The following is a 17,719-nucleotide window of genomic DNA, read 5'->3' on the forward strand; positions in this document are numbered from 1 at the left end:
CAGCGGATGGAATCATGGAAGCGGTAGTGAATCATAGGGTGGGGGAGGGGGCGAAAATCCTGGGAGCTTTGAAGAATGTGTGGAAGTCGACAACATTATCTCGGAAAGCAAAAATGGGTATGTTTGAAGGAATAGTGGTTCCAACAATGTTGTATGGCTGCGAGGCGTGGGCTATGGATAGAGTTGTGCGCAGGAGGGTGGATGTGCTGGAAATGAGATGTTTGAGGATAATGTGTGGTATGAGGTGGTTTGATCGAGTAAGTAATGTAAGGGTAAGAGAGACGTGTGGAAATAAAACGAGCGTGGTTGAGAGAGCAGAAGAGGGTGTTTTGAAATGGTTTGGGCACATGGAGAGAATGAGTGAGGAAAGATTGACCAAGAGGATATATGTGTCGGAGGTGGTGGGAACGAGGAGAAGTGGGAGACCAAATTGGAGGTGGAAAGATGGAGTGAAAAAGATTTTGAGTGATCGGGGCCTGAACATGCAGGAGGGTGAAAGGCGGGCAAGGAATAGAGTGAACTGGATCGATGTGGTATACCGGGGTTGACGTGCTGTCAGTGGATTGAATCAGGGCATGTGAAGCGTCTGGGGTAAACCATGGAAAGTAGTGTGGGGCCTGGATGTGGAAAGGGAGCTGTGGTTTCGGGCATTATTGCATGACAGCTAGAGACTGAGTGTGAACAAGTGGAGCCTTTGTTGTTTTTTCCTAGCGCTACCTCGCACACATGAAGGGGGAGGGGGATGGTATTCCATGTGTGGCGAGGTGGCGATGGGAATGAATAAAGGCAGACAGTGTGAATTGTGTGCATGGGTATATATGTATGTCTGTGTGTGTATACATATGTGTACATTGAGATGTATAGGTATGTATATTTGCGTGTGTGGACGTGTATGTATATACATGTGTATGGGGGTGGGTTGGGCCATTTCTTTCGTCTGTTTCCTTGCGCTACCTCGCAAACGCGGGAGACAGCGACAAAGCAATATATATATATATATATATATATATATATATATATATATATATATATATATTATCCCTGGGGATAGGGGAGAAAGAAGACTTCCCACGCATTCCCTACGTGTCGTAGAAGGCGACTAATAGGGGAGGGAGCGGGGGGCTGGAAATCCTCCCATCTCGTTTTTTCTTTTAATTTTCCAAAAGAAGGAGCAGAGAAGGGGGCCAGGTGAGGCCCAGTCCTCTGTTCTTAACGCTACCTCGGTAACGCGGGAAATGGCGAATAGTATAAAAATAATATATATATATATATATATATATATATATATATATATATATATATATATATATATATATATATAGTGGCGAATAGTATTAAAAAGATATATATATATATATATATATATATATATATATATATATATATATATATATATATATATATATATATATACACTCTATCTCTGTTTCCCTCTGCGGCGATATAGCGCCAAGAACTGACGAAGAAAGACCACATCCGGTCACATCCATTCCGTGGTCGTCATGTATAATGCGCTGAAACGACAGCTCCGTGTCAACAACCAAGCTCCACAGAACTTTCCATGGTTTACCTTCGAGCTCCACACGCCCTGGTTCAGTCTAGTGAAACTACGTTTACTCCAAATAATTCCAATTCACCCTATCCTATGCACGCCTTTCACCCTCTTACATGTTCAGGCCTGGATCACTCAAGATCTATTTCACTTCATCCTTCTATCTCCAGTTTGGTCTTTTTCTCCCCGTTCCCTCGACTTTTGACATATATATCCTCTTTGTCAACTTTTTCTCATGCATTCTCTCCATATGTCTATATATATTCAGCACACCTTGTCATCAACATTCAGACAAACATGACCACCACCATATAGCTCTTTGATGGCCCTCCCAATATTAAGTGCACCTACTGCCGTTTTATTGCAGGGGGAACATATCACTGACCCACCCGGTCCGGGGTTAAGAAGGTCATAGAGAATCAGACGACTCAGACCTGATCTAACCTCCACATCCTGACAATAACGGTATCGGCCTAACTTGGTGTGTTTAGTGACTGACTGTCTATATTCCTACCTCGTTTAATATTGTTCTTCTGTGTTTTTTCAGCTGCATATTTTTCTACATTTCTGTGTCCATGTTTTGTATTTAGGTTGTAGCTCATACTACCCTTCATGATATTGTTAATCTGTATTGCTTACAGTGTTCTCCCTCACTTTTTACGTTCTGTGTACTATGGCTTGTTGCTAATATACTTGTTGATTTTCGCTTTAAATTAGTGACTCAGTTTTTTCTTTCTTACTGTAGATTGCTGATGATGCCTCTGTGAAGGCGAAAACTTGACTAAAATAGAATAGACAATTTTGGACAACCGGTATTTGGGCACCCATCAAATGGAAGACCCATACTGAGAAAATGTGAGAACATAAAAAGAAGATTGATAACTGTATGTATGCCCTCATATTCAATTCCATCTCTCTCTCTCTCTCTCTCTCTCTCTCTCTCTCTCTCTCTCTCTCTCTCTATATATATATATATATATATATATATATATATATATATATATATATATATATATATATATATATATATATCATCCCTGGGGATAGGGGAGAAAAAATACTTCCCACGCATTCCCTGCGTGTCGTAGAAGGCGACTGAAAGGGAAGGGATCAGGGGGCTGGAAATCCTCCCCTCTCTTTTATTCTTTTTTAAATTTTCCAAAAGAAGGAACAGAGAATGGGGCCAGGTGAGGATATTCCCTCAAAGGCCCAGTCCTCTATTCTTAACGCTACCTCGCTAACGCGGGAAATGGCGAATGTTACGAGTATATATATATATATATATATATATATATATATATATATATATATATATATATATATATATATATATATATATATATATTGCTTTGTCGCTGTCTCCCGCGTTTGCGAGGTAGCGCAAGGAAACAGACGAAAGAAATGGCCCAACCCACCCCCATACACATGTATATACATACACGTCCACACACGCAAATATAAATACCTATACATCTCAATGTACACATATATATACACACACAGACACATACATATATATACCCATGCACACAATTCACACTGTCTGCCTTTATTCATTCCCATCGCCACCTCGCCACACATGGAATAACATCCCCCTCCCCCCTCATGTGTGAGAAGTAGCGCTAGGAAAAGACAACAAAGGCCCCATTCGTTCACACTCAGTCTCTAGCTGTCAGACAATAATGCCCGAAGCCACAGCTCCCTTTCCACATCCAGGCCCCACACAACTTTCCATGGTTTACCCCAGACGCTTCACATGCCCTGATTCAATCCACTGACAGCACGTCAACCCCGGTATACCACATCGATCCAATTCACTCTATTCCTTGCCCGCCTTACACCCTCCTGCATGTTCAGGCCCCGATCACTCAAAATCTTTTCACTCCATCTTTCCACCTCCAATTTGGTCTCCCACTTCTCCTCGTTCCCTGCACCTCCGACACATATATCCTCTTGGTCAATCTTTCCTCACTCATTCTCCACACACATATATATATATATATATTTTTTTTTTAAACTATTCGCCATTTCCCGCGTTAGCGAGGTAGCGTTAAGAACAGAGAACTGGGCCACTGAGGGAATATCCTCACCTGGCCCCCTTCTCTGTTCCTTCTTTTGGAAAATTAAAAAAAATTGAGAGGGGAGGATTTCCAGCCCCCCGCTCCCTCCCCTTTTAGTCGCCTTCTACGACACGCAGGGAATACGTGGGAAGTATTCTTTCTCCCCTATCCCCAGGGATATATATATATATATATATATATATATATATATATATATATATATATATATATATATATATATATATATATATATATATATATATATATATATATATATATATATATATATATATATATATATATATATATATATATATATATATATATATATATATATATATATATATATTATCTCTGGGGATAGGAGAGAAAGAATACTTCCCACGTATTCCCTGCGTGTCGTAAAAGGCGACTAAAAGGGGAGGGAGCGGGCGGCTGGAAATCCTCCCCTCTTGTTTTTTTTATATTTTTCCAAAAGAAGGAACGGAGAAGGGGGCCAGGTGAGGATATTCCCTCAAAGGCCCAGTTGTCTTTTCTCAACGCTACCTCGCTAACACGGGAAATGGCGAATAGTTTGAAAGAAAAAGAAAGAAAAAAAAAAAAAAATATATATATATATATATATATATATATATATATATATATATATATATATATATATATATATATATGGGAGGGTATTGATTGAGAGGGTAAAGGTATGTAGAGGGCATCAAAATGAGGAAGAGCAGTGTGGTTTCAGAAGTGGTGGAGGATGTGTGAATCAGGTGTTTGCTTTGAAGAATGTATTTGTGAAATACTCAGAAAAGCAGATGGATCTGTATGTAGCATTTATGGATCTTGAGAAGGCATATGATAGAGTTAATAGAGATGCTCTGTGGAAGGCATTATGAGTATATGATGTGGGAAGTAAGTTGCTAGAAGAAGTGAAAAGTTTTTATCAAGGATGTAAGGCATGTGTACGAGTAGGAAGAGAGGAAAGTGTTTGGTTCCCAGGGAATGTCGGTTTGTGGCAGGGGTGCGTGATGTCTGCATGGTTGTTTATTTGTTTACGGATGGGCCTGTTAAGGAGGTGAATGCAAGAGTTTTGGAGAGAGAAAGAGAGAGAGAGACACGTATGCAGCCTGTTGTGGATGCGAGGGCTTGGGAAGTTAGTCAGTTGCTGTTCGCCGATGATACAGCGCTGGAGGCTGATTTGGATGAGAAACTGCAGAAGTTGGTGAATGAGTTTGGTAAAGTGTGTGAAAGAAGAATGCTGAGAGTAAATGTTGATAAGAAAAAGGTTGTTAGGTTCAGTAGGATTGAGGGACAAGTTAACTGGGAGGTAAGTTTGAATGGAGAAAACCTGTAGGAAGTGAAGTGTTTTAGATATCTTGGAGTGGATTTAGCAGCGGATGGAACCATGGAAGCAGAAGTGAGTCACAGGGTGCGGGCGAGGGCGAAGGTTCTGGGAGCGTTGAAGAATATGTGGAAGGCGAGAACGTTATCTTGGCGAGCAAAAACGGGTATGTTTGAAGGAATAGTGGTTCCAACAATGTTATATGGTTGTGAGGCATGGGTTATAGATAGGGTTGGGAGGAGGAAGGTGAATGTGTTGGAAATGAAATGTTTGAGGATAATATGTGGTGTGAGGTGGTTTGATCAACGGTAAGAGAGATGTGTGGTAATAAAAAGAGTGTGGTTAAGAGAACAGAAGAGGGTGTTTTGAAATGGTTTGGTCACATGGAGAGAATGAGTGAGGAAAGATTGACAAAGAGGATATATGTGTTGGAGGTGGAGGGAACGAGGAGTAGTGGGAGACCAAATTGGAGTTGGAAGGATGGAGAGAAAAAGATTTTGAGCGATCCGGGAGGTGAAAGGCGTGCAAGGAATAGAGTGAATTGGAACGATGTGGTATACCGGGGTCGACGTGCTGTAAAGGGATTGAACCAGGGCATGTGAAGCGTCTGGGGTAAACCATCGTAAGATTTGTGGGACCTGGATGTGGAGAGGAAGCTGTGGTTTTGGTGCATTACACATGAAAACCAGAGACTGAGTGTGAACGAATGTGGCCTTTGTTCTCTTTTCCTAGAGCTACCTCGCGCGCTGCGGGGGGAGTGGGGTGCCATTTCATGTGTAGCGGGGTGGCGACGGAAAATGGATGAAGGCAGCAAGTATGAACATGTACATGTGTATATATGTATATGTCTGTGTATGTATATGTATGTATACGTTGAAATGTATAAGTATGTTTATGTGCGTGTGTGGGCGTTTGTGTATATACATGTATATATGGGTGGGTTGGGCCATTCTTTCGTCTGTTTCCTTGCGCTACCTCGGTAACGCGGGAGACAGCGACTAACTAGAATGAAAAATAAATTTTATATATATATATATATATATATATATATATATATATATATATATATATATACAGAAAATTTCTCTTCCGTCCTGACATCAGCCTCAGAAAATATTTCAAAGTTTCAGGCGGGAAGATGTAGGAGGCATGTGACAAGGAGGGTGATGGCGAGGCGTATGGATCAGGATGAATATCGCATGTGAGGCAAGTGAGACCTGCTGTTGCAGGAGAAGGCAAATATTCTATCTCATATATATATATATATATATATATATATATATATATATATATATATATATATATATATATATATATATATATATATATGGATTTATGGATTACGTGTTAATTGACAGGCGCGCGAAAGAGAGACTTTTGGATGTTAATGTGCTGAGAGGTGCAACTGGAGGGATGTCTGATCATTATCTTGTGGAGGATAAGGTGAAGATTTGTATGGGTTTTCAGAAAAGAAGAGTGAATGTTGGGGTGAAGAGGGTGGTGAGAGTAAGTGAGCTTGGGAAGGAGACTTGTGTGAGGAAGTACCAGGAGAGACTGAGTACAGAATGGAAAAAGGTGAGAACAATGGAAGTAAGGGGAGTGGGGGAGGAATGGGATGTATTTGGGGAATCAGTGATGGATTGCGCAAAAGATGCTTGTGGCATGAGAAGAGTGGGAGGTGGGTTGATTAGAAAGGGTAGTGAGTGGTGGGATGAAGAAGTAAGATTATTAGTGAAAGAGAAGAGAGAGGCATTTGGACGATTTTTGCAGGGGAAAAATGCAATTGAGTGGGAGATGTATAAAAGAAAGAGACAGGAGGTCAAGAGAAAGGTGCAAGAGGTGAAAAAGAGGGCAAATGATAGTTGGGGTGAGAGAGTATCATTAAATTTTAGTGAGAATAAAAAGATGCTCTGGAAGGAGGTAAATAAAGTGCGTAAGACAAGGGAGCAAATGGGAACTTCAGTGAAGGGCGCAAATGGGGAGGGGATAACAAGTAGTGGTGATGTGAGAAGGAGATGGAGTGAGTATTTTGAAGGTTTGTTGAATGTGTTTGATGATAGAGTGGCAGATATAGGGTGTTTTGGTCGAGGTGGTGTGCAAAGTGAGAGGGTTAGGGGAAATGATTTGGTAAACAGAGAAGAGGTAGTAAAAGCTTTGCGGAAGATGAAAGCCGGCAAGGCAGCAGGTTTGGATGGTATTGCAGTGGAATTTATTAAAAAAGGGGGTGACTGTATTATTGACTGGTTGGTAAGGTTATTTAATGTATGTATGACTCATGGTGAGGTGCCTGAGGATTGGCGGAATGCGTGCATAGTGCCATTGTACAAAGGCAAAGGGGATAAGAGTGAGTGCTCAAATTACAGAGGTATAAGTTTGTTGAGTATTCCTGGTAAATTATATGGGAGAGTATTGATTGAGAGGGTGAAGGCATGCACAGAGCATCAGATTGGGGAAGAGCAGTGTGGTTTCAGAAGTGGTAGAGGATGTGTGGAGCAGGTGTTTGCTTTGAAGAATGTATGTGAGAAATACTTAGAAAAGCAAATGGATTTGTATGCAGCATTTATGGATCTGGAGAAGGCATATGATAGAGTTGATAGAGATGCTCTGTGGAAGGTATTAAGAATATATGGTGTGGGAGGCAAGTTGTTAGAAGCAGTGAAAAGTTTTTATCGAGGATGTAAGGCATGTGTACGTGTAGGAAGAGAGGAAAGTGATTGGTTCTCAGTGAATGTAGGTTTGCGGCAGGGGTGTGTGATGTCTCCATGGTTGTTTAATTTTTTTATGGATGGGGTTGTTAGGGAGGTGAATGCAAGAGTTTTGGAAAGAGGGGCAAGTATGAAGTCTGTTGGGGATGAGAGAGCTTGGGAAGTGAGTCAGTTGTTTTTCGCTGATGATACAGCGCTGGTGGCTGATTCATGTGAGAAACTGCAGAAGCTGGTGACTGAGTTTGGTAAAGTGTGTGAAAGAAGAAAGTTAAGAGTAAATGTGAATAAGAGCAAGATTATTAGGTACAGTAGGGTTGAGGGTCAAGTCAATTGGAAGGTAAGTTTGAATGGAGAAAAACTGGAGGAAGTAAAGTGTTTTAGATATCTGGGAGTGGATCTGGCAGCGGATGGAACCATGGAAGCGGAAGTGGATCATAGGGTGGGGGAGGGGGCGAAAATCCTGGGAGCCTTGAAGAATGTGTGGAAGTCGAGAACATTATCTCGGAAAGCAAAAAGGGGTATGTTTGAAGGAATAGTGGTTCCAACAATGTTGTACGGTTGCGAGGCGTGGGCTATGGATAGAGTTGTGCGCAGGAGGATGGATGTGCTGGAAATGAGATGTTTGAGGACAATGTGTGGTGTGAGGTGGTTTGATCGAGTAAGTAACGTAAGGGTAAGAGAGATGTGTGGAAATAAAAAGAGCGTGGTTGAGAGAGCAGAAGAGGGTGTTTTGAAATGGTTTGGTCACATGGAGAGAATGAGTGAGGAAAGATTGACCAAGAGGATATATGTGTCGGAGGTGGAGGGAACGAGGAGAAGTGGGAGACCAAATTGGAGGTGGAAAGATGGAGTGAAAAAGATTTTGTGTGATCGGGGCCTGAACATGCAGGAGGGTGAAAGGAGGGCAAGGAATAGAGTGAATTGGATCGATGTGGTATACCGGGGTTGACGTGCTGTCAGTGGATTGAATCAGGGCATGTGAAGCGTCTGGGGTGAACCATGGAAAGCTGTGCAGGTATGTATATTTGCGTGTGTGGACGTATGTATATACATGTGTATGGGGTTGGGTTGGGCCATTTCTTTCGTCTGTTTCCTTGCGCTACCTCGCAAACGCGGGAGACAGCGACAAAGGAAAAAAAAAAAAAAAAAAAAAAAAAAATATATATATATATATATATATATATATATATATATATATATATATATATATATATATATATATATATATATATATATATATATATAAGAACTTGCAATACATTTCATAAAATCATATTTAACATGTATAGACAAATTACATGTTAAATGAAATTATATGAACTACTACTAAATTGCAATTTCACCTTCATAACTACAGCACGGACTAGTGTGATCAACATATTCATACATATATATATATATATATATATATATATATATATATATATATATATATATATATATATATATATATATATATATATATATATATATATATATTCATTTATTTTTCATCCTTCATCATCGTTGCCCGGGTTAACGAGCTAGTGCCAGGAACAGACGAAGGGACACGTTCGCTTCCATTGATTCTCTAGCTGTCATGTGTAATGCACCAAAATCACAGCTCCCTATCCAAATCCAGGCCCCAGAGACCTTTTACCCCAGACGTTTCACATGCCCTTATGCAATCCATTGAAGGCAGTGTACCACATCATTCCAATTTACTCCATCCCGTGTATGCCTTTCCTCCTCTTGCATGATCAGGCTCCGATCGCTCAAAATTTGATTTCTCTCCATCCTTCTATCTTCAATCTGATCTCCCGTTTCTCCTTGTTCCTCCACTTTGACTTACATATCCTCTTTGTCAACCTTTACCCACTCATTCTTACCGTATGTCTAAACCATTTCAACACACTCTCTTCTCTTCTCTCAATAACAATCTTTTTATTACCACACATCCCTCTTACATTACCACACATCCCTCTTACGAGTTCATTACTTACTCAGCCAGTCCACTTCACACCACATATTGTCCGTATAATACTGTTAGGACTACTATCCCTTGTAACATACCCATGTTTGCCCTTCCAGATAGCGTTCTCTCTCTCCACACATTTTTCACTGCTCCAGAACCTTCGCCCCCTCCCCCAGCCTGTGATTCACACCCGCTTCCATGGTTCCATTTGATGTCATGTTCACTCCTAGATATCTAAAACACTTCACTTTCTCCATTCTTTTTCGAAGGAAACTCACACCAACCTGTCCCTCAACCCTGCTGAACCTCATAAGCTTGCTTTTATTCAGATTTTTTCTTAATTTTCTCATTTCACACACTTACAAATTCAGGCACCAATTTTTGCGGTTTCTCTCTCGAATCTGCCAGCAGTGCTGTATCATCAGCAAACTCCAGGAATTGCATTTACCTCCCTCGTCACCCCTTCCATAAACAAGTTAAACAACAATGGTGACATCAAATAACCCTGCCGCAAACCGACTTTGATTTGGAACCATTCCTCTCTTCCTGCTCGTGCACAGGCCTTACACCCTTAATACAAACTTCTCAATAATTCTAGCAGCTTACCTTCAACACCATATATTCTTAAGACCTTCCAAAAAGCATCTCTATCAACCCCATCATATGCTTTTGCTAGATCTATAAATGCTACATAAATGCTTGATACAGTATTTCTCAGTATTTCTCACACACATTTCTTAAAGAAAACACCTGATTAACACATCCTCTACCACTTTTTAAACCACACAGCTCCTCCCTAATCTGATGCTCTGTATATGCCTTCACTACCTCAATTAATACGTTCCCATACAACTTATGCTCAACAAACTTATATCTTTGTAATTTGAAAACTCACCTTTATCCCCTTGCTTATACATATATACATATATACACATGTACATAATTCATACTGTCTGCCTTTATTCATTCCCATCGCCACCTCGCCACACATGAAATAACAACCCCCTCCCCCCGCATGTGTCCGAGGTAGCGCTAGGAAAAGACAACAAAGGACACATTCGTTCACACTCAGTCTCTAGCTGTCATGTAATAATGCACCAAAACCACACCTCCCTTTCCACATCCACGCCCCACAGAACTTTCCATGGTTTACCCCAGACGCTTCACATGCCCTGGTTCAATCCATTGACAGCACGTCGACCCGGTATACCACATCGTTCCAATCCACTCTATTCCTTGCACGCCATTCACCCTCCTCCATGTTCAGGCCACGATCACTCAAAATCTTTTCACTCTATCTTTCCACCTCCAATTTGGTCTCCCACTTCTCCTCGTTCCCTCCACCTCTGACACATATATCCTCTTGGTCATTCTTTCCTCACTCATTCTTTCCATGTGACCAAACCATTTCAAAACACCCTCTTCGGCTCTCTCAACCGCACTCTTCTTATTACCACACATCTCTCTTACCCTATTATTACTTACTCGATCAAACCACCTCAGACCACATATTGTCCTCAAACATCTCATTTCCAGCACATCCACCCTCCTGCGCACAATTCTATCCATAGCCCACGCCTCAAAACCATACAACAAAGTTGGAACAACTATTCCTTCAAACATACCCATTTTTGGGTATGTTTTTTAGAATTTTCGCCCCCCCTCCCCCACCCTATGATTCACTTCCGCTTCCATGGTTCCATCCGATGCCAAATCCACTCCCAGATATCTAAAACATTTCACTTCCTCCAGTTTTTCTCCATTCAAACTTACCTCCCAATTGACTTGACCCTCAACCCTACTGTACGTAATAACCTTGCTCTTATTCACATTTACTCTCAGCTTTTTTCTTTCACACACTTTACCAAACTCAGTCACCAGCTTCTGCAGTTTCTCACATGAATCAGCCACCAGCGCTGTATCATCAGCGAACAACAACTGACTCACTTCCCAAGCTCTCTCATCCACAACAGACTGCATACTTGCCCCTCTTTCCAAAACTCTTGCATTTACCTCCCTGACAACCCCATCCATAAACAAATTAAACAACCATGAAGACATCACGCACCCCTGCCGCAAACCTACATTCACTGAGAACCAATCACTTTCCTCTCTTCCTACACGTACACATGCTTTACATCCTCGATAAAAACTTTTCACTGCTTCTAACAACTTGCCACCCACACCATATATTCTTAATACCTTCCACAGGGCATCCCTATCAACTCTATCATATGCCTTCTCCAGATCCATAAATGCTACATACAAGTCCATTTGCTTTTCTAAGTATTTCTTACATACATTCTTCAAAGCAAAAACCGGATCCACAAATCCTCTACCACTTCTGAAACCACACGGCTCTTCCCCAATCTGATGCTCTGTACATGCCTTCACCCTCTCAATCAATACCCACCCATATAAATTCCCAGGAATACTCAACAAACTTATACCTGTAATTTGAGCACTCACCTTTGTCCCCTTTGCCTTTGTACAATGGCACTATGCAAGCATTCCGCCAATCATATATATATATATATATATATATATATATATATATATATATATATATATAGAACCATTATGTGACATTCATCTTTTCATTTCATTTCAAGCTAGAAGTGTCAGTTTTCTAAATTGTTTCTTACATTTTTCATATGTATATATATGTATATGTGTGTGTGTGTGTATATGTGCGTATGTATGTGTATGTGTGTATATATATATATATATATATATATATATATATATATATATATATATATATATATATATATATATATATATATATATATATATATATATATATGTATTATCCCTGGGGATAGGGGTGAAAGAATACTTCCCACGCATTCCTCGCGTGTCGTAGAAGGCGACTAGAGGGGACGGGAGCGGGGGGCCAGAAATCCTCCCCTCCTTGTATATTTTTTTGACTTTCTAAAATGGGAAACAGAAGAAGGAGTCACGCAGGGAGTGCTCATCCTCCTCGAAGGCTCAGATTGGGGTGTCTAAATGTGTGTGGATGTAACCAAGATGTGAAAGAAGGAGAGATAGGTAGTATGTTTGAGGAAAGGAACCTGGATGTTTTGGTTCTAAGTGAAACGAAGCTCAAGGGTAAAGGGGAAGAGTGGTTTGGGAATGTCTTGGGAGTAAAGTCAGGGGTTAGTGAGAGGACAAGAGCAAGGGAAGGAGTAGCAGTACTCCTGAAACAGGAGTTGTGGGAGTATGTGATAGAATGTAAGAAAGTAAATTCTCGATCAATATGGGTAAAACTGAAAGTTGATGGAGAGAGATGGGTGATTATTGGTGCATATGCACCTGGGCATGAGAAGAGAGATCATGAGAGGCAAGTGTTTTGGGAGCAGCTGAATGAGTGTGTTAGTGGTTTTGATGCACGAGACCGGGTTATAGTGATGGGTGATTTGAATGTAAAGGTGAGTAATGTGGCACTTGAGGGAATAATTGGTATACATGGGGTGTTCAGTGTTGTAAATGGAAATGGTGAAGAGCTTGTAGACTTATGTGCTGAAAAAGGACTGGTGATTGGGAATACCTGGTTTAAAAAGCGAGATATACATAAGTATACGTATGTAAGTAGGAGAGATGGCCAGAAAGCGTTATTGGATTACGTGTTAATTGACAGGCGCGCGAAAGAGAGACTTTTGGATGTTAATGTGCTGAGAGGTGCAACTGGAGGGATGTCTCATCATTATCTTGTGGAGGTTAAGGTGAAGATTTGTATGGGTTTTCAGAAAAGAAGAGTGAATGTTGGGGTGAAGAGGGTGGTGAGAGTAAGTGAGCTTGGGAAGGAGGCTTGTGTGAGGAAGTACCAGGAGAGACTGAGTACAGAATGGAAAAAGGTGAGAACAATGGAAGTAAGGGGAGTGGGGGAGGAATGGGATGTATTTAGGGAAGCAGTGATGGATTGCGCAAAAGATGCTTGTGGCATGAGAAGAGTGGGAGGTGGGTTGATTAGAAAGGGTAGTGAGTGTTGGGATGAAGAAGTAAGATTATTAGTGAAAGAGAAGAGAGAGGCATTTGGACGATTTTTGCAGGGAAAAAATGCAATTGAGTGGGAGATGTATAAAAGAAAGAGACAGGAGGTCAAGAGAAAGGTGCAAGAGGTGAAAAAAAGGGCAAATGAGAGTTGGGGTGAGAGAGTATCATTAAATTTTAGGGAGAATAAAAAGATGTTCCGGAAGGAGGTAAATAAAGTGCGTAAGACAAGGGAGCAAATGGGAACTTCAGTGAAGGGCGCAAATGGGGAGGTGATAACAAGTAGTGGTGATGTGAGAAGGAGATGGAGTGAGTATTTTGAAGGTTTGTTGAATGTGTTTGATGATAGAGTGGCAGATATAGGGTGTTTTGGTCGAGGTGGTGTGCAAAGTGAGAGGGTTAGGGAAAATGATTTGGTAAACAGAGAAGAGGTAGTAAAAGCTTTGCGGAAGATGAAAGCCGGCAAGGCAGCAGGTTTGGATGGTATTGCAGTGGAATTTATTAAAAAAGGGGGTGACTGTATTGTTGACTGGTTGGTAAGGTTATTTAATGTATGTATGACTCATGGTGAGGTGCCTGAGGATTGGCGGAATGCGTGCATAGTGCCATTGTACAAAGGCAAAGGGGATAAGAGTGAGTGCTCAAATTACAGAGGTATAAGTTTGTTGAGTATTCCTGGTAAATTATATGGGAAGGTATTGATTGAGAGGGTGAAGGCATGTACAGAGCATCAGATTGGGGAAGAGCAGTGTGGTTTCAGAAGTGGTAGAGGATGTGTGGATCAGGTGTTTGCTTTGAAGAATGTATGTGAGAAATGCTTAGAAAAGCAAATGGATTTGTATGTAGCATTTATGGATCTGGAGAAGGCATATGATAGAGTTGATAGAGATGCTCTGTGGAAGGTATTAAGAATATATGGTGTGGGAGGCAAGTTGTTAGAAGCAGTGAAAAGTTTTTTATCGAGGATGTAAGGCATGTGTACGTGTAGGAAGAGAGGAAAGTGATTGGTTCTCAGTGAATGTAGGTTTGCGGCAGGGGTGTGTGATGTCTCCATGGTTGTTTAATTTGTTTATGGATGGGGTTGTTAGGGAGGTGAATGCAAGAGTTTTGGAAAGAGGGGCAAGTATGAAGTCTGTTGGGGATGAGAGAGCTTGGGAAGTGAGTCAGTTGTTGTTCGCTGATGATACAGCGCTGGTGGCTGATTCATGTGAGAAACTGCAGAAGCTGGTGACTGAGTTTGGTAAAGTGTGTGAAAGAAGAAAGTTAAGAGTAAATGTGAATAAGAGCAAGGTTATTAGGTACAGTAGGGTTGAGGGTCAATTCAACTGGGAGGTGAGTTTGAATGGAGAAAAACTGGAGGAAGTGAAGTGTTTTAGATATCTGGGAGTGGATCTGGCAGCGGATGGAACCATGGAAGCGGATCATAGGGTGGGGGAGGGGGCGAAAATTCTGGGAGCCTTGAAGAATGTGTGGAAGTCGAGAACATTATCTCGGAAAGCAAAAATGGGTATGTTTGAAGGAATAGTGGTTCCAACAATGTTGTATGGTTGCGAGGCGTGGGCTATGGATAGAGTTGTGCGCAGGAGGATGGATGTGCTGGAAATGAGATGTTTGAGGACAATGTGTGGTGTGAGATGGTTTGATCGAGTAAGTAACGTAAGGGTAAGAGAGATGTGTGGAAATAAAAAGAGCGTGGTTGAGAGAGCAGAAGAGGGTGTTTTGAAATGGTTCGGGCACATGGAGAGAATGAGTGAGGAAAGATTGACCAAGAGAATATATGTGTCGGAGGTGGAGGGAACGAGGAGAAGAGGGAGACCAAATTGGAGGTGGAAAGATGGAGTGAAAAAGATTTTGTGTGATCGGGGCCTGAACATGCAGGAGGGTGAAAGGAGGGCAAGGAATAGAGTGAATTGGAGCGATGTGGTATACCGGGGTTGACGTGCTGTCAGTGGATTGAATCAAGGCATGTGAAGCGACTGGGGTAAACCATGGAAAGCTGTGTAGGTATGTATATTTGCGTGTGTGGACGTATGTATATACATGTGTATGGGGGTGGGTTGGGCCATTTCTTTCGTCTGTTTCCTTGCGCTACCTCGCACACGCGGGAGACAACGACAAAGCAAAAAAAAAAAAAAAAAAAAAATATATATATATATATATATATGAGTCAGTTGTTGTTCGCTGATGATACAGCGCTGGTGGCTGATTCATGTGAGAAACTGCAGAAGCTGGTGACGGAGTTTGGTAAAGTGTGTGGAAGAAGAAAGTTAAGAGTAAATGTGAATAAGAGCAAGGTTATTAGGTACAGTAGGGTTGAGGGTCAAGTCAATTGGGAGGTGAGTTTGAATGGAGAAAAACTGGAGGAAGTGAAGTGTTTTAGATATCTGGGAGTGGATCTGTCAGCGGATGGAACCATGGAAGCGGAAGTGGATCATAGGGTGGGGGAGGGGGCGAAAATTTTGGGAGCCTTGAAAAATGTGTGGAAGTCGAGAACATTATCTCGGAAAGCAAAAATGGGTATGTTTGAAGGAATAGTGGTTCCAACAATGTTGTATGGTTGCGAGGCGTGGGCTATGGATAGAGTTGTGCGCAGGAGGATGGATGTGCTGGAAATGAGATGTTTGAGGACAATGTGTGGTGTGAGGTGGTTTGATCGAGTAAGTAACGTAAGGGTAAGAGAGATGTGTGGAAATAAAAAGAGCGTGGTTGAGAGAGCAGAAGAGGGTGTTTTGAAATGGTTTGGGCACATGGAGAGAATGAGTGAGGAAAGATTGACCAAGAGGATATATGTGTCGGAGGTGGAGGGAACGAGGAGAAGAGGGAGACCAAATTGGAGGTGGAAAGATGGAGTGAAAAAGATTTTGTGTGATCGGGGCCTGAACATGCAGGAGGGTGAAAGGAGGGCAAGGAATAGAGTGAATTGGAGCGATGTGGTATACAGGGTTTGACGTGCTGTCAGTGGATTGAATCAAGGCATGTGAAGCGTCTGGGGTAAACCATGGAAAGCTGTGTAGGTATGTATATTTGCGTGTGTGGACGTGTGTATGTACATGTGTATGGGGGGGGGGGTTGGGCCATTTCTTTCGTCTGTTTCCTTGCGCTACCTCGCAAACGCGGGAGACAGCGACAAAGTATAAAAAAAAAAAAAAAAAAAAAAAAATATATATATATATATTATCCCTGGGGATAGGGGATTAAGAATGCTTCCCACGTATTCCCTGCGTGTCGTAGAAGGCGACTAAAAGGGGAGGGAGCGGGGGGCTGGAAATCCTCCCCTCTCATTTTTTTTAAAATTTTCCAAAAGAAGGAACAGAGGGGGCCAGGTGAGGATATTCCAAAAAAGGCCCAGTCCTCTGTTCTTAGCGCTACTTCGCTAACGCGGGAAATGGCGAATAGTTAAGAAAAAAAAAAAAAAAAAAATATATATATATATATATATATATATATATATATATATATATATATATATATATATATATATATATATATATATATATGTAAAGGTAAGGCATGGTAGGAAGTTGATGAATGACTGAAGGGATCAAGTGTTTCGTGAGGCGGTGTTGAGGAAGCAGGCTGCAGCACCGCAGAATCTGTGGAGATATGCCGACGTGATGTGATGGAGCAAGACCGCAAGAGACTAGCCAGACCTCTGAAGGAGGAGTGGCGGACGGAGAGAATAATAACAGGCGGAAGAAATGCACGACAGATAGGAGGAGGAGGAGGAGGAGTTGAAGAGCGTCACGGATCCCCAGAAGACACTTTGTCGTGAAATAGTGGAGATGGACGCACCGAGTGAGAATGAAGGCAGTAAACTTGGAGCGTGAAGGGAATGGAGCGAGGGGGAGAGTAATTCTGGTGAGCCTAAAGAGGGAATAGAGAATGAGAAAGAAAATGTACTCGAAAGAGAAAGGGGAGGAAAACTGGTGGAAGTGAAATGGCGGAAACCTTGACGAGTCAATTGGAAATGTTGTGAAGAGTTCGGATGTCATTGACTGAATGTCGCTGGCCATTCCACCGCTGCCCTGTAGCCATTAGCCGCGGATGCACTGCCCAGACTGACACTATTGAGGGTGGCTCTATCCACGACTATACTACCAAGAGATGCACCGCCTA

Source organism: Panulirus ornatus, chromosome 13 (assembly GCF_036320965.1).
Source record: "Panulirus ornatus isolate Po-2019 chromosome 13, ASM3632096v1, whole genome shotgun sequence".
NCBI classification, from domain to species: Eukaryota; Metazoa; Arthropoda; class Malacostraca; order Decapoda; family Palinuridae; genus Panulirus; species Panulirus ornatus.